Here is a 26220-nt window from a genome sequence, read left to right as displayed (position 1 = left end):
AGGCTGCTCTGAGCAAAAGCTTCAGGTCAGGAATGAAGCCACCAAGGAGATGTTTGTCCAACTGACTATCCAAATCAGGCCCTCAATTCACATGTAACACCACATAGAAAAGAAGGAAAGAAAAATATTTATTTAGCCATGTATTTTAAGTACTTAACTCTCTAACTATCAGGTCCTGTCAGGCGAATGCAGCCTTGCCATGCTACAATGCTCATTTTACCTTGATTTTTTTAAAAACTATATTCACTCTCTGCCAAGGGTACCTGAGTAGTAAACCTAATATCATTAATACTATTTCCCACCACCAGGTATAAATCATCACTCATACTGACAGACAAATCTCTATAAAACAAGAGGCCAAGTGCCCAGGTAAAGGCCTCCTCCAGTTCTGGCATCCAGGCAACTTCTCATACAGGTACTCCCAGTCGAGCAGGAAAAAGCATTGGGATCCGGGACAGAAACATAACACTCAGGGTTCTAAATCAAAGAGGTTTACCATCCTTTTTCTGAGGCTGAAGCTGCTGTAGATATGGTATTAAAGCTGCTGAGTGAACATTCCCAGGAACAGAAGCAACAGCTAAGAATAAGAAGTGGGCCAGGAGAATAGGAGACAATCAAGGACATGAGCTTGCTTCTCCATGTTCCAAATCCATGCACTCACTACCTATGCTTTTATTTTGCACAAAAATGGGAAGAGGTTACCAATATCTCTAAGTTAGGTGCAATATTTAGGAGATCTGAACAATAAAAGAAATCATTTCAGATTCACACAATAAATCCAACAATGAAGTAAGCAGACTTACTGACACTCGAAGCAAATGAAAAGCCACGTGGGTCAAGGCAGCCATAGATGATGGACATAATAACTAGAGTGACCAGGAGTCACAAACATGCTGCATCGCTCTCCATTCTATTTTAAAAGTTGATGTGTGGTGACAGTTTTATTAGGTATCGCCATAAGTGTGCCAAGCCCTGTGTTTGGTGCTTGCAGATAAAATGAGTTTCATTTAGTGGGAAGACACCTAAGTAAAGGATGATTATAACACAGAACAATAAATCACTACAAGAGAGGCAAGACAAAAGCTGAGAATCTAGTCAAATGGGGGCAGAAGCCACATGCAACAAAAGAGCTAAGCCATGAGATCAAGAGGACTCGTTGGGAAGCTGAGGCCTGAAGGATGAGTAGGCATCACCAGAGGAAAGTGGAGAGCAGGGAATTCCAAGCAGAAAGCATACATACCATATAAGAGCTAGAAGATGGTAATCTCTTCTAAAAAAGGAAATAACAGAATCAAAACTTCATTTTAAAAGATCACTTTGGTATTTGTATGGAAATGTAAGAGACCAGTTAGGGTGCTGCTGCAGTAATTAAAAGGAAAAGAAAGAGGACCAGCTAGCTATAAGGTAGTGACAATGGGGACAGACATAAGTGGACAAACTAGTAGAAGTTTAAGAGGCAGGATAAACAGTGGTAAATGCTGTCTAAAAGGCTTCAGAGAATGCTCCTCACCAAAAGTCCAAGGCACTCTACACAGCCCAGGCTGGGGGAGCAGAAGGTCTGAGAGGCTACAACAAACTGACAATCCTACACTTTCTCCCAAAAGAACAAATCTGCTGCCTGGAAAACGGAGAAGAAGCAGTTCAGTTCACTTGGCTCAGAGACTAGCACTCCACAAGCCCTGCCTAACTGGCTCATCAACCACACCCACTATCTTATCTATCTTTACCACAAATCTAGGAGGCAGGCAGGATAGCTGAGAACAGGAGGCATGGAGTAAACACCATAAGGTGGCAGGATAAAGGTACTATCAAACCAAGCACTCTTTCCACGCAACCTGTGGATCAGTCTTGGTTCTACTCCTACCTGTGGCCAGTAGGCCCACAGTGCAATGACAGGTGGTGGGAGAGAGAAATGCCACCCAGACATAGTACATCAGAATGCAAGGGATGAGAGTTCTGAGCGCCCCATTCCAATGGACATCCCAGATGGTAGACAGACCCTGGGTGATCCTAGTGACCTGCCTTCAAGTGTCCATGCCTTCATGTAACCTCTTCCCATGGAATGCAAGACCTATGACTTGCTTCTAACCAATGGAATATGGCAAAGAGGATGGGATGTTTCTTGCTTGATTAGGTGGCATTACATGGTAAAGTTGGTGTGGTGACAGTCCCATGATTACATTATGTTATGTGAGACCTAGTCTTAGTAGACTGGAGGACAAGACTCACATTGCTGGCTTGTGAGAGGACCATGACAAGAAACTGCAGGAGGTCTCTAGGAGCCAAGAGCAGTCTCTAAGTGACAGCCAGCGTGCAAACAATGACTTTAAAACCACAAGGAGGTAAATTCTGCCAATAACCTGAGAGAGCTTGGAGGCAGACCACTCCCTATTCCAGCCTCTGCTGAGACCAGTTCCATCAGACACCTGGACCATAACCAAGTGAGGCACCGAGCAGAGGACACAGCTAAGTCGTGCCCAGACTCCTGACCCACAGAAACTTCTCATAATAAACATGTGTTTGTTTTAAACTGCCACATTTGTGGACATTTGTTATGCAGCAGTACACACACATCCCTTCTGCACTCTTCCATGCCACCTCCTTACATGGACAAATAATAGCTGGATACATGCTGCCGAAAAGAGAGCACAGGCCTCTCAGACACAAAGTTCAGAATTTTAAGTTCTTTACAAGCTATTACTCAGATTATTTACCAGGCTGTGACTAAGTTCTTCATAACTGACCTTGTAGCTTCCAACAATTACTATACTACAAGTTTTTTATAATTTAAAAGAATGCTGTTTTCCAGGTTGAAGTCTGCCAACTCCAACCCCGGAATAATGAATAAACTAAAATTCACTGATTCATAGTTCACAAAAAATCTAACTTAAATCTTCCAGGGTGGTCATGCTGGTAGGTCGAGCACAGAAGTGACTGGGGGTTTCATTTTCAACTCTCTTCTCTCTTCAAAAGCGTACAGAACCACCCCTGCTACCCTCTCTCTTTCTGCCCTCCTGGTAAAGTGCGATGAGGACCTCATTTAAGGGGCTGGATGTAGGAACTTTCACAATTCAGAACAAATTCTAACATTCCTTGTTCAAGCAGTAATTTTTCAACAGATCCTCCTGATTGCTTCCTGGGAGATGATCCTACAGGACAGGCAGAGGGGGCTAGAGAAGTCTTCTACTACCAGTGGGGTTGCACAGAGACCCACAAGCAGGAAGGAAATCCATGACCACTCAGCCCAAGAACAAAAGCCCAGTACACTTCATCTGAGGGAAAGAAAATCACACCATTCTAATCATCCAGATCCTGATGCTCCTGTGACCAAAAGGGATGAGAAAAGAAGACAATTCAGGGCCCACTCCTCAAAGCCGGGCTGCAAGGATGAGAGCTACAGCTGATTAACAGTGAGCCCCATTATAAAAGCTGGGTAACCTGGCACTTGATTAGCACTCACTACCACAGTGGACTGTTTCTATAGCAACCAGAAAGGAAATATAAAGCAACCAGTTTTACATGAAAATTGTGCTCTATTATAATGAAATACTGCAGTCAGGAAAAGCATTTTGATAAAGAACTAGGAAGATGACATCAATAACATTAATGCTAATTATTTATTCGCCATTTGTATAAAACAATTCTTCTTTAAATTCTAAAATAATTTTAGATTGTTCACATCAAAAGTCAGAAAGCCATTTTATGAGCACTAATATCAATAAAGTACGTTGGGTCCTCCGTTTTTAAACTAAGAGACAGTAGCAAAAGATAGAACAGTAAGTCAGCAAGTACAAAAAATTAAAATTAATCAAAGTTCTGACCTCTGCTCTAATATCTGAATCCAGCAAGAAATGTCCTCAGAAGTCTGAAGAGAGAAGATAAGGAACACAAAACAGCTGAGCAAAACAATGAAGAAAAGATAGAAATATGCAAATTCTAGGACCAAAATAATCTTAGCCAATGCCTTCTCTCATCAAAATACCAAATTCAGGCACATCAACCCACTCTCAAAAAAACGGAGTCAAATTCAAAAGACCTTGTCTTCAAAGTCCCTAAAGCTAATTCTTATTTGTCGCAAACCTTAATAACCTACCACGATCAGAAGTCATGCTGCCCTTAAGAGGCAGAGTCAGAACTCTAATTGGAAGAATGTTAATATTTCATTTTGTCCTCTGTTCTTAGGCTGTTTACAGAACAGTAAAGTGATTTGCTTTGTAACAATAAAACTACTATTTATATGTCAACAAGAGGAAGAAATACAAACCAAAACCTGGCCAAACCAGGAAAGGTGTCTGGACTCTTGATGGCCCATACCTGCCTGGGCAAGTGGGCAGGTCTTGACTCAGCCAGGCGTGGCCCTCCAAAGAGCAGCTACAGACGCTGAGACCTCAAGCCCCAGGGACTGGGCTGCCCAAAAAGACTTTTCTCCCTGATCTCATGATTGACTAGGGTGACTGGTTCTTCCAGAAAGAGGCTCTAGCACCTCATTTCTGCCAACTCCACCATGACCACTGCCAGTCTAATAATATACACAGGCAGGAGAAGCTAGCATAGTCATCAGCCCTCTCCATTCCCAAACACAAGGCCTACTACCCGTCTCCCTTGACTTAGTATTCCTTCCACAATCCACCTGTGCTTCTGGAAGCTCCTTTAGCCTCACAGAAAAGGCAGTCCAAGGGATGCTTCCCCTTCCTCCAGACCCACAGGTGACCTTCAGCTGAGAAGCCCACTCTGGCTTTGAAGATGACTGAAACTCAGAGGGGACTAACCTCATAGCACTCACCATGGTAATTAATGCTGCTCTGTAGTCCAAAAGTGCTACTCACCAGGCAGACATACAAATGCTACTATGCATGATTATGAACTAAAATCATGACTAATTTAAATAACATTAACTGTCAAACCAATAATTTTTCCAGCCTTTTCTAGAAAGAGAGAAATCTCTATATAACATAAACACCAGCCCCTCAACATGTGAAATCTTTAAACCTATTTAGAAAGGCTAACTAGTTTGACACTTCTCCCAAAAGTCAGAATTTTATTGCTTTTGACCAAGGCCACTTCAAAACATGTAGAATATACAGCATACAAAAATGGTCTTTAAAAATAAATAGTCTATGACCATGCTACCCTGAACAAGCCTGATCCTGTCTGATCTCAGAAGCTAAGCAGGTTCGGGCCTGGTTAGCACTTGGATGGGAGACCACTTAGGAAGACCAGGTGCTGTAGGCATAAAAAAATTAAAAATAGGGATTGTAAGCTGACAAGGTCCTTGCAATCTGTGAAGTCAACCAAGGGTTGCCTCGCCTAAAAAAAAAATTTTTTTTTTTTAATATAAAAATAAAAGGAAAGCACTCACATCATTGGCGAGTGTGAGCCAGCAAAATCTCAATCGAAAGTAATCTGGCAAAATCAAAATCAAAATACCCATAACCCCTGACCTAGCAATTCTAGAAACATAACAAATAGATACTACTTTTGCCCATGCAAAAGTATTCACGAAGATGTTATTCTGTCACAATAAAACACTGGAAACAAAGAAATGTCCATCAGTAACAGACAAGTTAAATCCACTGTGGCACATTCATATCACAATGATAGGAAAACACTAAGCAACTCCATTGGCATTAATACAAAATAAATTTCAAGAATAAGTGACAAAAGCAAAGTACAGAATAGCACATATCTACTACTTGTATAAACTACTGTATATGATTGTACATGCAGGGACACCCAAGGTTTGGAAAGGAAGCTGAGAACCAGAAGTAAAGACTTCCCATGCCAGCCTACACAAAGAAAATCACTATTTTCAATGGAAAAAGTAAGCATAAAGATAACAGCAAAATAAAATTAAAATGTGTGAAGAAAATGTAAAATTTCAGTGATCCAACAGAATCAATCTACTACAACACCATGTAGTCTTAACTTTTGTTTTCTCCTATTTGACCTGAAAACCCTTGCCAACCTCTATCTGTCAAATCTTAAGATTTTTACTATTCAAATTACTTATATATTCTCTATAACAAAAGTGGCCAGACCTAAGTCATTTAAACGTGTAAATTTTAAGTGTCTTTAACTCTTAATTTGGAACCAAAATCCTAGTGTTCACTACACTCACTGCAAAGTAGACATTGAGTGCACCGAGTCTCTCCTCCCCAAACCACACCCTCTCTTCACTTTCCTGTGAATCCAGCTCCCTGGGAGGCATCAGAGGAGCTAGGGCGTAGACCAGATATGGTCCTGACTTGGAGAGTCTCTTTGGGCAGACCCATCTCCCTGTATCAGAGAACACACAACATATACATGTGCACAGACTAGCACAAAAAATCCAGCTGGCAATCTATAATACATGGAGCTCATTAAACTTGGAGCTAGTCAAAGGTAAAAGGGGAAAAATGGGTAAAGAGCTATAACATGAACATTTGTTAATGAAAAAAATAGCTCAAGAACAAAGTGAGAAAAAAATTCTCCTTTGGTCTTCCTTGGTCTCATGCACCATTAGAGAGAGAGACTTTAGGCACGTCACACTTATATCTCAGGAAACAAATGCACTATGAAGTATACAAGCATCACCTACAAAGTATTTTCCAATATTTTTATATTAAAATGTGAAACACAGAAAAGTAAGAAACTAGCACAGTGCACAAATTCACATGTGTCAGCCCCTCACCCAGACTCAATGGTTCACATTTTGTCTCCTTTGTCTATACACAGCTGGAGCAAAGAATCATCTCCTACAAAACCACAAAATCATTATTACACATAAGCAAATTAACAATTAGCTAATATCATGTGATATCTAGTTCATATTTAAATGTCCAAAGGTCCCCAAACATTTTTTAATTGAAGTTTAGCTAACATTACCTCTAAGCATTTTTTAAAAACCATTTTGTTCCCTCCCTCAAAACCAGGATCCAAGCAGGGTTCCTCACTGCATGTGGTCATTAACACAGACTCAGGTTAAACATTAGGTAAGAATGATGCTGTGAATCAATTAGTGATGCTGAGTTAAGGTGGGGAACACCAGGTCTTCTTCCTACTATAAAGATACACATGTCCCTCTGCAACCAAGAACTAATCTATGGGTGATCCTTTTTCATTGTGTGAATACTCTGAACCAAAAAATTTTATCTCTGAAGGTAAAAATGTTTAATTAAACTCTAATAAAGCTTTGCAACCCAACTTCTAGTTTACTGGAAACACAGGACAAAGGAACAAGTCAAATCACAAAACCGGGAAAAAGTCAGACAATTTGAGAATGCACTATCTACTGTTCTGGACTCATGAAGGAAAAACAAAGGAGGGTTTTCTGACATTAGAAGACCCTAAAGACAACCAAATGAAAGGCATACTTAGGTCAGCCAGGGTTTGATTATGGACCTAAAGGACTATATTATGTAACATGATTCTCCTAGGTGTGATGTGGTGCTGCAGTTCATAGAGGACAATCATTTTACGAAGATGTCTATAAAGATGGAGTGTCATGAGGTATCCATCTTACTTCCAAACGGTTGGGCAACATTTACAGATGCATGGACAAAGCAAATATGGCACAATGTTAACAAGGGTTCAGTAAAGATGGCAGTACATAGGTGGTCACTGTACTCTTCTTCCTGCTACTCTATATTTCTGAAATTTTTCATAGTAACAAGTTGGGGGAGGAGAGAAAACATTGATTTTGTTGCTTAAGTTTACTATAATAATACATGCTTACAAAATTAGTATTAAAAGTAATCCTTCAACTATGTATAATAGGAAATTACTGTTTATTCTAAGAAGTGTGACAAAGGTAATGTGACTGTAAGAAATTGTCCTAACTGCAGTGTTTGTGGATCTGTAGTTTGTTTTAAAATACTTCAACAAAATAATAATAAAGCAAATATGGTAAAATGCTGTTAAAAGTAAATGATGTATCTAGGATGTTTATTTTACCATTCTTTTCATTTACTTTTCTGCATTTTATTTTTATAAAGTCAAAAATGAATGCTCCTTTAAAAAAAAAAATGTATTACTGGTGCAGCCACTGTGGAAAAAGGTTTGGCAGTTCCTCAAAAAGTTAAACATAGAACTACCATATGACCTACCAACTCTACTCCTGGGTACACACCCTAAAGAACTGAAAGCAGGAACTTGAACAGATATTTGCACTCTCGTGTTCATAGCAGGAGTATTCACAATAAGCCAAACATGGAAACAACCCAAGCGTCCATCAACAGATAAATGGATAAACAAAACTGGTACATACATACAATAGAGTATTAGTCAGCCTTAAAAGGGAAGAAAACTCTGCTACGACATGGATGAAATGTGAGGACATTATGCTAAGTTAAATAAAGCCAGACACACAAAAGGACAAATACTGTATGATTCCACTTTATGAAGTACCTAGAGAAGTCAAATGGTGGTTACCAAGGCCTGGGGGGAAGGGGATGAAATTATTATTTGATGGGTACAGTTTCTGTTTGGACTAGTTCTGGATAGATTGGTGATGGTTATATGACAATGTGAATGTAATTAATGCCACTGAATTGGACCCTTAAAAGTGGTTAAAATGGCCAATTTTATGTTATTTATATTTTATCTCAATTAAAAAAATACAAAAGGATGAGAATTAATGAATCAAGGTCACAAACCCCAACTCTACAATAGTACCTGGAGAGAGCTCTAGCTAAAACTGAACAAAGTAAGTAAAAGGCAAAATCAACACAGTGATGAAGAACTTCCCAATGTAGTCCTAGAAAACATGGATATTATAGTATCTAAGAGGATTTCACTTAACTAGCGTATTTCCACTACATCTGAAGATACCTCTTTCATTGAACTGACGTGCCTGATATAAGGTGCTTAGCTATAAGCAGTAAACACTAAATTTTCTTGAAAATGAGGACCAGAAATGATCCCCTTTCTTCTTCAACACACTGTGACCTGGCCCCAATGGATGTCAGAGCATTAGCAAAATTGTAGAGGGAAAGTCATCCTTCCTGTTCCTAATGTTCTCTTTCTGCACTAGGTAATATTTCATCCATGTTTTAGCAGAGTTTTCTTCCTTTTTAAGGCTGAGTACTATTCTATTGTATGTATGTACCAATTTTGTTTATCCATTTATTTGTTAATGGACACTTGGGGTGTTTCCATGTTTTGGCTTATTGTGAATGCTGCTGTTATTCTCTTTCTCCCTGCACCAGGTTTTCAAAGTACTGGTGACTGCACGCCTTTGGATATAATGGTGCTTCATGAAAAAATAGGTCACAGTAAAAGTTCTGAAAATATTAAATGACTGATAATTCCTAAACTGTTAAAAATTGGACCTCATATTTGTTTCTTAGTATCTACTATTCTATTTCTAATTTGTTATGGCTTCATAAGAAACAAAAAAAAATTATTAAAAAGGAAAAAATGGCTTAATGTTAAGAATGCTTAATAAGTTGGTTTTTGTGTTTGACTCTTTCAGGAATAGTTCCTAACTTCAGTTTTTGTAAGGACACAAAAGACCAGCACACAGCAGCAACAGTGGCAGTGGCCTACTCGGCCACCTGGACTTGGACTTTGGGGAGCAGCACACACAAAAGGCCCACAAGGGCTGCAGGCACAGACCAAGAAATACCTCCATTACTCGAAGACCCTATTTTTATGACCAGGGTCTGACAAACAGCAATGCACATAGGAACAATCACCCTCCCAGACACTCTGACTGCAACAGTAAAAGAGGAGTAAAGACAAAAACTGATAAAGCAAAACTGAAAACATCCTATTCCAAACCTCTCAGCAGAAAAGAAGAGACCCTTACACTATTAACCAATGTGATGTGATGTCTCCATCCCTACATGAACATTCCCTCAGCCCAAGTCAGCACACAATGTCCTAAAGAGATCAGGTCTCAGGCCTCACGAACTGACTGCTCCCAGAAGCAACCTGGACATCCTATTCACATAAGCAGCCAAGCAGTGTCCTCATGTGTCTCTTTCATTTTTGCTCAACAGTCATACACCAGCTGGGGGCTGCCTCCCTTCAAGCCACTCTCTCCTTTCACCTGTTGGCTGGGGGAAAGCCGTTGCCAAGACATTCCCTAAATCATCTGGCTACAAATGGCAGCTTCTTCTATGACATTTCTCATTAGGGTTTCTCATAAACAATTTTTGATGCTTAATGAAAACCCTTTATTCTCATAACTCTAACATCAAAGAACCACACCTCAACAGAATGACACTTTGATTATTTCAAAGTTTTCCAGGATGAGGTAGGCTGGAAAGCTAAATGTGCCTAAACTAAACCATGCTACAGTGACAGACTTGGGCCTTCACACTAGGTAAACATCGCACCTTGATAATGTCACAATGTGTCCCCCTGTTCTCAATGGGTCCCCTATCCAACACTCAGCCCCTTGAGAACTATGATCCTTAAAGAGTTTCAGGTGTCAGATAACGGACCTCAGGAAAGTGTAGTACCACTTAAAGAACGCTAATTACAAGGCAGGTTTGCTTCCTGAATAAAACAAATGTGATATATTTAAAATGTCTTACTCAGAAATTACTTTTAATAAAACTGAGGGCTATTTAAAGCAGTCTGAAAAACCTACTTCCCTCAATTAATCAGCATTTGAGATTTGCTTCTGAATATATTCCATTTATAGACAACATGTGTTTATCTTTTAACTACCTTTCAAAGCAAAGGCATGTACAGGTATACTAACACTCTGACAACAACGACAGGGGAGGGAGCACAGTGGACAAAAGGTGGCAGATGCACAGGCTTTGATGGGAAATACCAGGGCCCTCCAAGGGAGCAGGGAATCCACCTGCCCTGCCCAGCTCAGAGATTTTTTTAAACGGCACTCCCCGTACTGGGTACGTACCACTTAGACTTTGAAGGAAATGTCTTTTATTTTTACCAGTTTTACTGAAAAATAATTGACAGACATCACTGTGTAAGTTCGAGAAATGTAGTATGACAGTTTCATTTACATATATTGTGAAATGATAACCACAATAGGTTCGGCTAACATCTATCTTCTCATATAAAGTAAAAAGAAAGAAGAAAAAAGGAAAAAATGTTTTTCTTGTGATAAAAACTCTTAGGCTCTCCTAACTTTCCTATATATTGTACAGCAGAGTATTGGCTATAGTCATCATACTGTACAACACATTCTAAGACTTATTTATCTTATAACTGGAAGTCTGCATCTTTTAACTACCTTTCTCCAATTTTCCCTCCCCTCACCCTCCACCTCTGGCTGCCAGAAATCTGATCTTTTTTTCGTTGTTGTTATTCTTTTCTTTTAGATTCCGCATATAAGTGAGCTCATGCAGTATTTGTCTTTCTCCTACTTATTTCACTTAGCATTGTCTTCAAGGTCAATCCATGTTGTCACAAATGGTAGAATTTCCTCCTTTTTTATGACAGATAATATTCCATTGTTTATCTACGCATGTGTGTGTATACACACAATTCCTTTATCCATTCAACTGTCAATAACAGACTATTTTCATGTCTTGGCTATTGAGAATAATGTTGCTATAGTAATGGGGGTGCAGACATATTTTCCAGTTAGTGTTTTTGTTTCCTCTGTATATATTCCCCAAAGTGAAACTGCTAAATCATATAGTAGTTCTGTCTTTAATTTTTTGAGGATCCTCCATACTCTGTCCATAGTTGCTGCACCAATTTACATTCCCACCATCAGTGCATCTCTACATCCTCACCAGCACTTATCTTTTTAATGAATGGCCAATCTAATAGGTGTGAGGTGATATCTCATTACGGTTTTAATTCTCATTTCCCTAATGACGAGTGATGCTGAGCATTTTTTCATGGTTGGCCTTTCATATATCTTCTTTGGAGAAATTTCTATTCAAGTCTTTCGCCCATTTTTTAACTGGGGTATTTTGGGGGTTTTCTGCTTTTGAGTTGTATGACTTATTCATATATTTTGGATATTTTGACCCTTATTAGATATATGGTTTGCAAATAGTTTTTCCCATTCTGTATATTGTCTTTTCACTATGCTGATGGTTTCCTTTGCTGTGCATGAAATAATTAAAGAAAGCTCGATAAAACAAAGTGTAAGAACACAAATGATAATATAATATTAACAATAAACCATTAATATAAACTCACTAACATCTGGAATGGACTTGATTTTTACATTTTACATTCCAAAGAATAATTTTTATTACTGAAGCAAATCATAATATTTGAGAAATAGGACCATATGAGGATGAAACCTAAAAACCACTGCCTCATCCACAGCATATTTACCCCCCTGAACCTATCGGCCTCACACTAAGACCTTAAGGCAAGGCAACTGGCATGCTCTCCCCCACTATGATGGGAGCCAGGGAGAACCACGGGTTAAAGGAAATCTTTTCTCCCAAGATGCAGTGAGCAATACCAGAAGAATCTATTCACGGAAGTCAACATCGTCAAACAGTATCAACTATTAATGAGGGTCTACATCTCTGAATTACATGCTAGGCTTCCAAGTCAAACTGTGACTTTAATTCAGAAAAAAAAAAAATCCTATGAACTAAGCTCATTTGTGCGATTGTCTATCAGTTCTAAATCTTAATAGATGACAAAAGTAATTAAAATTTTAATAGTAAAAGCTACAGTTTAAGAACTTTAGCTACCACAAACAAATATTTACAGGGTAAACTTAAAAACACCACGTTGTTGGTACAATCACAGGATCTAACTCTCAAGCCTTATAAATGGAGGTATGAGTTGGAATTAATACCTGCATGCGAGACCAGGGACAAAATAAACACATGTTAACACTCTGTTTGCTACAAATCTTTCCCTCTTACTTTACATGCCCACAACCAACTTACAGCCTCCCCTAAGAAATCTAAAGCTGTCATTTTCAAAACCAGGTAAACCCTGGGACCACAGTAGCAGATATCTGGTACCCTTTTATCTATTATTTAACGCTCTGCTTGGTTTAAAATCTCTCACATTAGCCTGCTCCAAACAACTCCCTAAAAAAAAAAAAAAAAGCAGAGTCTGAGATGAGAGGGGGCACAAAGTGTTTCTCTTCACCTTAAAACCCAACAGCCCAGGACAGTTTGACTTCAGCCCCAGCTGCAAACACTTGGAAATCAAAGAGCCTTGATAAGCCCGCAGATCTTAAATTATCTTTATGTAACCTAATTCACCGAAAGCATAGCGTTTAAAAGCATCCTGGACAAACAAAGAAAGGACAATGACAAGCCAGCCTCGGGTAGGGTGAGGAAAAGCCGAACAGAAGCACAGAGGCTACCACAACCCCTGCCTGAGACTTTCACCCCATCCCTCATCCCACTATGATCAGTTAGGTCACCAGTAACTTACAGATCTAAACTGCACAGCTCCGTAGCTTCTAAATGTGGTCTGCTAATCAAGAAAGGACAGTGCGTTGGATTACCCCTGTAACAGTGTAACAACTGTAAAAACAAGTCTTCTCCGTCAGATAAACAGTTGTCAACCAGTGAAAAGGTAAAAGGCTTTAATGTTATGGAAAGATTAGTAACAAAGGGATTTAGCAAAAGTGTTGAGAGTGTAAGTAAAAATAAATACTGGGAATTAAGTACACAGGCACATAGGCCCACCCTGGCCCCGAGGCAACTCCCTTCAAATGCACCTCCCTCTGAGCACCTGCAAAGGTCAGGCTGCCCAAAACATTTACTTTTGCTCTCCGTTTATTTCTGCATCTTCGAATAAACTACATGTATTTTAGGGCCTCAACAGAAACAGTGCAAACAGAGACAGTCACCAAACAATGGCTCCCTAAACTAAACGTCTGAGTTTCACCACTGCTCATCCACATAAAGACCAAAGGACAAAGTTCTTCGGATCACAGCACATGATAAAAGGTGCTATGACAGAGCAGGATAAAGGCTACATTCTACTGACTGGAGGCAAATCACAAACACTCTCACACTAGTTAATATGCTTGGCACAGGTTTAATATATTACATGTTTCTTGCACAAAGTATTATGTATTTCCTGCCAGGTTTTACTCCTTTCTCAGGACATAAGCCCTTTCTTAAAATCATAACTTTTAAGATTGATCTTTCAAGAAAATATTGATTAGGTATCTATTGCTATGTACATAGAACTCTAGGAGATACAAAATACAAGTCCACAATAGGCCTAACAATGAATTTGGACAAATAACAACATTCCTGGTTCAGCCTCCACCAGCATGCTACTTCTCCAGATTCCAAAATCTCTAGCCCCTCCAGTATGGACCTAAAATGAACTGTCCCTTGACCTGTCTTGAAATAAACTGCTTGAAGACAAGGACCAAACTCTGTCTGGAACATAAGAGGTATTCAAACAAACCGTCTGCTGAGCTGAACTGTCTGTCACCAATCCCAGGTTCCTGGCCTCTGCCCATCAGACTTCTCTAGACAGCATTTCCCCTCCTGACCGAGCTGCCTGCCCATTTCTCCCTCCAGAACGCAAGCACCACAAGGCCAGGGACATTCAGGTTTGTCATGGCACAGAGATGGAGTGTGGCATGAAGCAGGCACAAAACATAAAGTCAGCACCGTGTCCTAGTTTCCCCTTCCAGCCCTCTCTTACCCATCTCTTTTGCCCTGTCCCTTTATAAAACTGTTCACTTCTTTGCCCAATTCTATCCATTCTGGATCAACTTACCATCTCATTTTCAAGCATTTTTAAATAAATACATTAGCAAACACCATTAAGTCTTCAAAACTTGCCCGCACAGGCCACTTTAAAAGCCTCCTCCCCTTTTCAAGATTCGCTAGATCCTCTTAGGAACGTCTTAACTCAAACTGCTCTTCTCAAGATGAGAGATCCTCCTCCTCTTGCCTAAGAGGTCCCTCCCTCATTGGCAGGCCCCCCATCCAGGTTCTATTATATGCACTTCATTCATTCCTCAGTCACTTTTCTGGGATGGGCATTTCTGCCATTCATCTGAATTCAAGTATTATTCCTATAACAAATTTTAAATCCTTCACCATTTCAAATTTTCACATTTTTCCCTAGAAAATGGTCTTCCTACTTTCTTATAATAGTGTTAAACCTGATATTCATCCAAAAGCAAAATATGGTGAGGGTAAAAGTAGAAACTAAGAAGAAAAAACAAGCGACTTTACATTCACCTCCTTTCATAAACAGTAAACAACCTGAGTTGATTCCACCAAATAAAATTCATACAAGCTGCCCCTTTCTTGGCATCCCATGCTTAGGCACAAGAGTACTACTACAAGGCTTTCCATTCACCCAGTCACTCTGACTTTCACCTGGCCTGTCTAACACTGTCAGACTCTGACACATCATGTCCTGCCTCAAGCAATATAAAGCCTCCCTCTCAGCAGGGTACCGTCATTCAAAGTCCTACACAATTTGACTCCAGTCCATTTTCCTAGCTTTATCTGCTACCATTTTCTTTCATAGGCTCCACATTCAAACAGGTCTAGCTGACATTCTCACGTTACATCCACCCCCCAGCCTTTGTCCAGAGCCTTCTTGTAGTCTACAATGGCCTCACCCTGCTCTCTACATACTGACATTGCACTGATTCTGAAACAGCACTTCCTCCATTACATTTCCCAGACTGCAGAGCCAAAAATGTTTTCTCTTTTCTGAACTCCTGCCTCTTTTCACAGTACCCTGAGGCATCATCACCTTCTCCTCAATCTCTGGGCAGGGCCATGTCTCAGTAACCTGTTTCTACAACATAGCCTTGCACACTATGAACGATCAATAAATAACTAAATCAGTATAAGCAGGAAAAAAGGCTAAGTTTGTCAAGTATTAGAGGCCCCCTCCATAAAACACTTATCCGTTTGCAAAAAGACAAAACTGTTCTCCCACTGTATAGTAGTCCACAATTAGAAAAAGTCAGATAAACCAGACATCAGCTTTACAACCGTGCCAAATGGGTGAATGGTTACAAAGACATAAAAAACAAAGACTGTACTCTTCGAAACTGCCAAGGTCATGAAAAACAAGGAAAGACTAAGAAATCGTTACAGACAGGACACTAAGGAGGCATGACAACTAACTGCAATGTGGGATCCTGGAACAGTAAAAGAAATTTAGAGGAAAAACAGTAAAGGAAAAATCAGTGAAATTTGAATAAGTCTGAGGTTTAATTAATAGTAATAAACCAATGTTAATTTTTTAGCTTGGACAACTTTACCATCGTTATATGCAACAGGTTAACATTACTGACTTGAATAAAGAATACAATTGAAATCTCTCCACAACTTTGCAACTTTCCTGTATATTTAAAATTATTCCAAAATAAGTTTATTTAAAACAAACAAAACCATGTCCACACTCACTGATCCCTCATCAATGCCAGATATTGGCTGAGGCTTTCCAAGAGCCAAGACTGGTTCTGGTGAAGCAAAGCTGCACCAAAGTCAGCTGCACAATGATCTAATCCAACCTCCTGTTATGACAGTATCATCCATGGAATGGATGTGTGTGTGGTCAGCAGAATAATGCCCCGAAAGAGGGCCACATCCTAATCCCTGGAACCTGTGGATATTTTAGGTTAAACAGCAAAGCAGAATTAAGGCTGCAGGTGGAACTAAGGTTACTAATCAGCAGATAGGGAGATTATCCCGGATTAACCAGGTAGGCCCAATATAATCGCAAGGGTCCTTAAAAGTGGAAGAGGAAGGCAGAAGAGATTGCCAGGAGGAGATGTGACTTTGGAAGGTCAGAGAGATGCAACACTGACTTTAAGCATGGAGGAAGGGGCCCTGGGCCAAGGAATGTGAACAGCCTCTAAAAGATGGAAGAGGCCAGGAAATGAAGTCTCCCATCAAGTCTTCAGAAGGAACTAGCCCTGCTGACACCTCGATTTTAGCCCAGTGAGATTCTTGTCAGGATTCTTATCTTCAGAACTATGAAATAATAAATCCATATTGTTTTAAGCCACTAATTTATGGTTATTTGTTACAGCAGGAATATAAAACAAATGACAGGATTGAAATATAAAAAACACACTTTCTCCAAATTCTGAGCGCATGTTTTCCTTCCACTCTCACAACCTCCTGTGTCACCTCCTCTAACAGACCCTCCATCTACATGTCCCTATCCTTCTTAGAGAACATATTTGGGGGCTTAGAAGAAAGCTAACAAAGAATAGGAGAGGCTACAGGTTAAATTCAAGGACAGAGATTTTTCTCAACTTTCTATACTTTCACTGTGCCATTGGTCTTTAAATATACTTTTTGAAAAAAATTAAAGTTACTGATTCAACAGTCTTCTTTCCAAAGTCTATCAGATGGAACCCAAGTTTAGCAGACTCACATCTAATCTCTTCACCAAAGGAAAACAGTTCGCATGTAAATCTCATAAAGTTACATCTGCTAAAAATTACTTAGGCTATGAATAAAAGGACATCACTTTTCTAAGTTTCATACTAAAAGATAAAAGATACAATTCAAAGATTATCCTACAATTCAAAGATTACCCTTCTCAAGTGTTAGGGAAAAATCTTCCTATTAAGACAACATTTTGAGTTTCAGCAAATTTAATAAATAAACTAAAAAACTCCAAATTTCAGACTATTCTCAAAGCAATGAAAATAGCTATGCAGGTACTCTAAATATACACCTCTAGCAAAAATAAATAAATAAGTCACAAAGTCTAAAAATTCCTTGAAATTAGAATCACCCAAGGGGTTGTGGAATACTAACCTAACACTGCAAATTCTCGAAACAGCTTCGGACCCCTAAAGGTCGGGTTTTCTTCTTTGTAATTTTGCAAAAATGCAATTTTTTTCTTTAAATATTCTACACATCCTTTAGCTAGGCATTTTAGTAATTTAAAAGAAAAAAAGTTTAATTCCTTCAAGAGTGTTGCTTTGGGGTTTTTTTGGTTTTTTTATTTTTACTTCCTGTTTTACAGGATGTAAAACCACATTTAGAAACGTGGTACATGCTAGGCAAGGCTTAATTTAAAAGTAATAAGGTTCTCTCACCCTATTTTAGATTAAGTTTACACAATATAACCATAACTATCCCAAGTTTACATTATCACCCAGAATTAGATGAAAGTCTTTTTTATTTTGCTATATATGAATGCAGTGGAAAGAAACTAATCATAATTTTAGCCAAAACCTTATGAACCAAGCACCCTATGAAATCTTCTCATTATTTAGAAATGTTAATTATTCCAGGACATTAGCATTCTCAGTGTGAAGACTGCCATTGGGAGGAGGGGAAGAAGGGACATCTATCACTAATGAGCTGAGAAAAGAAGTCTATCTGCTACATTTTAGATGTAAAATAACCTGATATCACAAAGTTACTAAGCATTTACCAGTTAAATTGCAATTCCAGCCATTCTTAAAGGTCACATTGTTTTAGAGTTAAACAAGTAAATGAGGGAGAAGATTTCATAAATTTTATTTAACCTTGACAAAAAAATGATCAAAAACTGTTTTTATGCTGCGAAAAGGCCAACATTTTTATACAGTGAACAGGTGCACACTGGTTTCTTTACAAGTGGAAAAAGAGTGCCTACAGATTTTCAGGATAATAAATAATTCACTGCACAGATGCCAAGGGCAGAGCTGGAAACTTGGGTTTGCCTTCGGCAAGGCACTACAGCATGGCTCCCAACAGCCACCTCAACCTTGGCCTTGGGGGGGTGGGGCAAGGGTAGTGTCATCGAAGAAGCCTTGATCCAGCAACAGGACATTCAGTCCTTTCACAATGAAAACCCAGTGAACTCTGCTTTAGAACCGTGGAATTTCTTAAGATCTAGAATGGTGTCTTTAAATATTTTCAACCACAATTAATTCCCCTTATCTCTTACTACCTAAAGAGTTAAAATCGCACAAATCCAACTCGCTGTACCCAAATCAAGAACTCAAGTCTCTATCACCCAAATTATACTCATAACTAATCTTTTCAAAAGGAGTCATTTTGTCAGTTACATAACAGGTTCATTTAAAAAATAATGAAGAAAACATAAGTTGAGGAAAATAACACACAACTCCATTTTGATGTATTCCCCTCCAAAGATTTTTTTTTTCTCTATTAAAATGATAAAACTGGGAGGAGAGAGGAGAATGTTAAGGGGCCACCTCCATTCCCAGGAATTTACATTTGAACTGAGGCTTTGGCCTCTTTGCCCAGGAACTTTTTTATAGTCACTTAGAAAGTAAAAAAAAAAAATGAAAAATGCCAAACTTTCAAAGGACTGCACTATAACGCTAAACCACTGTTTATGTTACGTGTGACCAGAGGTGCTCAAAATTCTGGATGAAATACCTAAGGACTATGACAGCAACAAACTACACTCAAACTACACTGGACTTTGGCCCCAAAAGCAGCAGTCCAACTGAAACTGCTTTCACAGAAAGCATTTTTTTTCTTCCCAACCTTCCCTTTAATTATTTTCCTTTATCTCTTGTCCTGTGCCAATTTTAAAACCCATGTACAACACCATTATTTAAACTGTAAAAGCAAACATGTAATGAAAACGAATGGGAAAATGGCTGAAATGCATGTAGCGTAATTCCTAGTCAAATAAATCAAAGTTCATGATCCTAAGTTTTGCCTTTCAAAATTAAGTACTTATGTATGTAGGCGTTAAACAATTCAACAAATATTTCATAAGCCAATTCTATGACTAGTGCTGTGCCCTAGGCTGGGCTCTGGGTGACCAAAGAGACCAACCCATAATCATGAAGCTTAACAGTCCTTCTACCATGGAGACAGGCATAAACCAATCATTACATATTTAATCAATTGTGTTAAGTTCTATGTGGCTATAATGAGTTGAGGTGGACACTTTCCTTGGCAGTGATGATTAAGAAAGCTCTCTAAGAGGAAGCAATATTTAAGACCCAAAGGCTAAGTAGGAGTTATTCTGGAGATTTTGTGGGGGTTTGGGGGAAGGATGTGCAAAGGAGGCAATGATGGACGCTCAGGAGGACCCTGGCCGAGGGGATCAGCATGTGTCAAGGCTATGCCAGAATAAGACACATGGCTCAATCTAGGAAATCAAAGGCCAATGTAGCCAGAGCATCAGAAAGGAATTCAGAGGTAGAGTGACCAGAATAAGAGCAAGTCTAGGGGGAGGGGTCATGCGATCAGTCTCAGACCGTTAATAACTATTTGGGACATCACAAATTTAACACTTTGGGTTCTAACATATATATAAAACACTATTTGGTCCAAAAGTACGATTAAAGAAAATGTTAAATATGAGTGGGAGGAGTGGGACTTAAGAAAAGCACAGAAGAATAACAAAAGCAGACATTTAAGAACACAGCTGAGTCTGGCTCTGATTAAAAGATAACGTGTACGATCTATCAAACAACAACAATAAAAAAGAGCCAGTTACAAATAAAAACATCTTTATCAGAATTAACCAAGTAGTTGTTAAAGTGGACCATTTCCTAAACCTAAGAAGGCTTTATTATGGTGATTGGCTCTAGCTGCCTGAGTTCCAGGAGCTAGGGATTGACACCCTTTTATAAAGCTTTAAAGATAAAACTAGTAAAGTTGAATTGCACAGAAATTCCATTTGAAATTCAAATTAAGAGAACACATATTAAAAAACACTCCAAGACAATAACTTTTAGTTATTTGAGTTCATTCAATTTTTGTATAAAGTTTATCAAATGGCCAAGCTCAATCCCCACAGAGCACTGACTACACAGCAATAACAAACTGACACAGCGTGTGGTCAGACAAGCAATGCAACATCATTTTCACCTATTAACTAGCAAATATCTTGCTATTAAAAGAAGCTCATCCATTACATTTACCATTTGAAGGATGAAGGGACTTAAAACAGGGTAATGGACAGATCAAAACACTTATTTTGGCAACAAATGCAGATTATGCTCTGAACCAGCATTTACTGACTCTAATTACATTATTTAATTGATGATGGGCTCATTGCCCATATGTGAAAAGAAACTCTCCTCTTATATTTGATGCAACATAACCTTACTATATCAGATATACTTAAAAATCCGAGGCACACAAAGCTTCTTGAAAAATATTCTCAAATACAAATAACATAGGTTTCTTAAGTCTTTTTGTAGAAAGTTCTACTTGTCACTGTATCAACACTGTAATTATAGCTAACATGACAGCCACTAGTCATAAGCAGCCCATCTGGTTTAGAGAGATGAAAGGCACTGCTGGTGCAGTGTGATTAACATGGCTGGTCCACAGAGGGTCTACAGGAAAGCATTTGACAGTGGCATGCAAGTAAGAACGCTGACACAAAGTTAGAACTGCAAATGAGGAATTCAAGACTATGCGACACTTTTAAAAACAAACTTCTGGTAAATTTTGTTATGTATATTTTACCTCAATAAAAAACTATTCATAAGAAAAAAATTCTGAAAGTCTCAAATATGGATCAAGTCTAGCAATACCTTTGAGTAGCTTTTCAACTAACTCAAGAGGCATGCACAAAGAACAGAGAAAAATGTCATAGCAACTTGGTCTTTGTTTCCTCCTATCCCATTCCATTCAGGAGGGCCAGCCTATCAAATGAGATCCTGCTCTTCAGCGTGAAACTACAAAAAGAGAACAACAGCTGAATGGAGGGTGGGGGAGGAAACACCAAAGATAGGGATCCAATTCCAGGGTCACAATCAAAGTTGAGCAAGATGTTTTTCCCTTTTTAACTACAGTTTCGAAGTAATATCAGAGTACTTGTGCAATCATTCTCAAAAGACACAAACAGAACTCTAGATCTTTCAGGACAGCAACACTTAGTAAGAGAAATCAAGATCCCAAAGGCATCAAATAATCTCAAGATTTCTGATTTATAACTACCCAAGTTATGCCATTGACTGGGTTTGCAGAAACCAAAAATAGTAACTGTTTCAATGGCACTTTTTCCATAAGCAATATCATCTTACATTGTTTTGCTGAATTCATCTTACCCCCCCCAGAAAGGTCTAAAATGTTTTAAGTTTTGCAATTCAACAGCTGTGCACACTTTTACTCTGTTGAAAAGGAATGTTAAGGATATGGCCCAAACCACTTCAGAAAACTCTCACCATATATGAAAGCCTGAAATTTGAATTATCTACTGAGAAATTTGCAAAACTACTATGTTCTTGCAAATGGATATAAAACTTATAACCTGTAGAAACCATGAAACCTAAACATGCTGCATCTTAACAGAAAGACATGGCTTTGAATGCACAGAGCCCTTGTAGGCCAGCTTAATATTCCGAAACCTCTTCCAAAACTCCTTGTAAGCTGGAATACAAGACTAGCTTTCCAAGAGCACAACAGAAGCAGAAAACCTTGATGGGGCACCAAGAACATATATCAAAAAATTAAGACTCTCCCCGCGCCCAGACCGCGGGGATACAGGATTTAACAGCACAATCCCTCTCTAAGGGGACTGGATCCATGAGGCAGGACCAACCCTACACAACACACACACATACACGCGCGCGCGCGCACACACATACATACACACACACGCGCGCACACACACACACACACACACACACACACACACACAGCTACTGCCCTGCCAGGATGATGAAAGGAACGGAATAACATTCAGGCAACGTCTCACATTACCTTGAGGCCAAGGGCTGCTGTTGCAGCCACCGCTTCCCTCCCACCCACCCACCCATGTCCTGCCTACCTCCCCCCACCCGAAAACAACACCCCAAAGCGCCGCTGCCCTGAATTCCTGCCCCTCTGCGAGACCACGCGCGCCTCCTGCAACCCCGGCGCCCCCACTCGCCTTCCAGGGCCCCGGCTCTCCCGCCCCCTCCGGCTCGGAGCCCGAAACCCGCCTGCTCCCATTTCAAAACAGCAATAATAATAGAGGCACTGAGAATAACAACTACCACCAATACCGTGAAAAAGCCCCTCTCGCAAGTCAGAGGTCGGTGCCCCCGCTCCCCAGGTGCCTGGGGCCCTCGGAACCCGCCCTCGCCCTCAATGCTGCCCAGGCTCACCCAGCGACCGCCCCCCGTCGGCCCCTCAAAGCTGTCCGGGGCCCCCAGCAACCCCATCCCTCCTTAGCCACTTACGACTGCCTTAGGTCTCCTAAGTCCCCCCAACGCCCACCATCAACTTCTCAAGGTTCCCGGGCCCCCTAAGCCCACCGTCGGCTCTTCACAGCTACCCTGAACCCCATAGGTCCCCCAGGCCCCGGAACCTACTCTCAGACCTCACAGCTACCCCTGGCCCCCTGGGCCCCCCAGGTCCACTCTTCAACCTCCATGGTTGCCTGACACATTAGGCCCACCACCCCTCACGGCTGTCCGGGGCTCTCTAGGATCTCCCCCTTGGCTCCAAGGCAGAGACTCAATTCTCATTCCTCATGGCTGCCTCTGGGAAATCCCCCAGGCCCACCCAGAGCCCCCACCTCAGCCCGTCACAACTGCCCTATCCCCCAAACCCACCGTCAGCGCCTCACGGCTGCCCAGACCCACCCCAGAGCCTCCCATAGGCCCCTTACGGCTGGCAGGACCAGGACCCACAGGCCCGCCCCGGAGCCCCCCGTAGGCCACTCACCGCTGCGCAGAACCCGCGGGACCCTCAAGTTCGCCTGAAACCCACCCTCGGCCCCTCAAGGCTGCCTCGGGACACCTAGGCCCACCTGGAGCCCACCCTCAGCCTCTCGCGGCTGCCTGGCCCCCAGGCCCGCCCGGAGCCCCCGTCTGTCCCTCACGGCTGCTCCGGCCCCCAGGCCTGCCCAGAGCCCGTCGCGCTGCTCTGCCTGGCCGAGAAGGCCTGCAGGCCGCGAGGCCGTCCCACAACCCGGCGCCCACCTGACCCTCGCCCCGGCGGCGGTTCTCACCCAGCTCCGGGCGGCGCGGCTCTGCGGGCTCAGCTGCTGCGCGCGGGAGAGGCCATGCAGCCCCGGCCCGGCTCCCGGCTCCCGGCCCGCGGCCCGCGCGGGAAGGCGGCGGCGGCGGTGCGGGCTCCGAGGCCGGCGAGGCAGCCCCTCGGGTGCAGCCGGGCTTGCCGGCGCCGCGGCACTCGGGCGCTCACTGAGGGGGCGTCGGGCCGCGCGCTCGGCGGCGGCGCCTCCCCGCCTGGGGCCCTCGCTCCATCGCGCTCTGGCTCGGGCGGCCTCTGGCTCCGGGACCCGCGGCGGCTGCGGCGAGCGCCGGCCTCATGAGACGCCGCCGCCCATTGGCCCGCCGTATCCGCTACCGCCATTGGCCCACCGCGCTGGGCACAGGGCTGCAGACGTCACGGCGTCAGAGAGGAAGTGCGCGCGGGGTGAAGGGGCGACAGCGAGATTGACAGCTTTTGTGACAGACCTGGGGCGGGACTAGGAAGACGTTCCGTGACGGATTGGTCAAAGTTGTGCGTCGGGGCGCACGGGACGCTAGGACTAGCGAAGAGTTGGATTGGCTGCCTAAGTCGCAATGGGATGGGTCATTTGTTGTCGGACGTGACAATTGGTCTTTCCCAGTGCCGGAAGCGATGAGAAGAACGGTCGAAACCAGAGCTCATGGAAGACGAATTGTGAGCCAGGCGAGCTGCAGTGCGCACTCGACGCGGACTGGAGGTTGTGGGCCCTAGTCTGAGAGACGCGCCCGGATGAGTCCACGGAGCTACGAGTCGTTATCGACTCCTATGAGCCTACAAAGCGCGGAACGGTCGTATGGTTGTGTGGTGGTGCGTTGTTGCACGTGCCACTTATATAGGAGCCTCAGCCCCCAAACCGGCAGCAGCCCTGGACATCTTAATTCACCTCCCAAACTCTGTCTCACAGGACCATCGGAAAGATTCAGCGAGAACCACGTGAAACCCTTAGAACCGTGCTTGTTACCTAGGAAACTGTGGAAGTAGTGATTGTGCTATAATCAGACAATCTTTCAGATTGCTCAGGGCAGCCAGATACTGCTCTTCCCACTCAAAACCAGTAATTTCTCTGGTTAAGGAGGGACACCTCACAATAATAGACAATCCATGGGCTGGCGAGCATCCATGAACAGATCACCCAAAATTACTCATACTTACCTCATTGTAATAATTACCTGGTAACATTGATAAATTCAAACTGCAGACCTCACACCTATTGCATCAATCTAAATGTGAAGGAACTAGGATTTAGGATTTATTTGCGGGGGAGGAGGAAATCCCTGACAATACTCGTCCTTGGGAAAATTTGAAAAACCCTGACCTTAGCCAATCAAATACTCTAGAGAATTTTAAGTAGCAAATACGAGTAAAGAGGCAATTGCCTTGTAAAAAACCTGAAACATGCTAAGGTAAAAGCAAAATGAAGCTCATAGAAGCAGAACCTCTAACTAAAAAGTATACAGTAGCAAAAAGAAATGCAGAGTTAAGGGAAAGCCGTTTAATGCATAAATTCAGAAATGTTTATTGAGTGTCTACTATGGGCCAGACACTATATCAAGCACTGAGAATTTATCAGGAACAGAGCAGGTCTCATCTGTACCAGCATGTGATTAATCATCAGACAGGGAAAACATGTTCATCAAACTGGCATAGAAGTACCTAGTTGCGAGCTGTGATAAGTGCTTTGAAAGAGAAGTATAGGGAGTTATGAAAGAATACTGAGTAAATATCAGGTCTGGTCTGGGAAGTGGCTTGCAGGTTTCCCTAAGGTATTTACACTTAAGCTGCTGTCAGAAGGTTGAGAAAGAGCTAACTGAGCAAGATGTGGTGGGGATAACATTATAGGTCTGCTGTCCAATAGGGTAGCCCCTAGCCACATATGACTATTAAGCACTGGAAATGTGGCAAGTCCAAATTGACATGTGCTGTGAGTATAAAGTACACAGTGGATTTCAAAGACTTAGTCTGAAGAAAAAATGTAAAATAGCTCACAAATTTTTTATATGTATTACATGTAGCAATGATAGTGTTTTGAACAATTGCATTAAATATATATATTGCAATTAATTTTACCTGTTTCTTTTTTATTTTTTTAATCAGGGCTCCTAGGAAATTTTAAATGACACCCTGGCTGCATTTGGTTTCTGTTGGACAGCCCTGGGCAAAGGAGCAAACTAACTGATGTCCCTCAGATGGAGAGTGACATAGTGGCTTGAGGGGCAGCACTTATTCTTTCATTCAACACATATTTAAGGCTTTTCAGTGTTCACATGTGCCCGGCACCATTCTAAAGCCTGTATTAAATATGAGCTAATGGGGGAGGGGAGGGATGGTATTTTATGTAAGTTAATGAGGAAGGACTCAGGTAAGATAGTGTTGGAATGGAATCACAGAATGAGGAAGCAAGTCATGCGGATTCGGGGACCTT

The 26220-nt window shown here is 41.4% G+C and overlaps 1 protein-coding gene and 1 pseudogene across 8 annotated transcripts in view; one reads left to right on the top strand and one right to left on the bottom strand.

Annotated features, from left to right (window-relative positions):
• The window catches only part of ANKRD11 (ankyrin repeat domain 11), a 193781-nt gene extending 169691 nt beyond the window's left edge, over nt 1-24090 (bottom strand). For 5 of the 8 annotated variants that reach the window (XM_039888634.1, XM_039888631.1, XM_039888635.1 and 2 more), the window contains exon 1: nt 23776-24090. The gene's annotated coding sequence lies outside the window, so the exon portion shown is untranslated. The remainder of the gene's footprint in view (nt 1-23775) is intronic. The other 3 variants (XM_039888628.1, XM_039888629.1, XM_039888627.1) reach the window with 1 other exon arrangement.
• Nucleotides 5114-5232, top strand: LOC120580985 (uncharacterized; annotated as a pseudogene).
• Nucleotides 24091-26220: the final 2130 nt, after the last annotated feature.

Source organism: Pteropus medius, unplaced genomic scaffold (genome assembly GCF_902729225.1).
Source record: "Pteropus medius unplaced genomic scaffold, Ma_sr-lr_union100, whole genome shotgun sequence".
In the NCBI taxonomy this organism is placed as follows: Eukaryota; Metazoa; Chordata; class Mammalia; order Chiroptera; family Pteropodidae; genus Pteropus; species Pteropus medius.
Note: the sequence above shows the minus strand (reverse complement) of the source record. Positions and strands in the feature narration are given on the sequence as shown.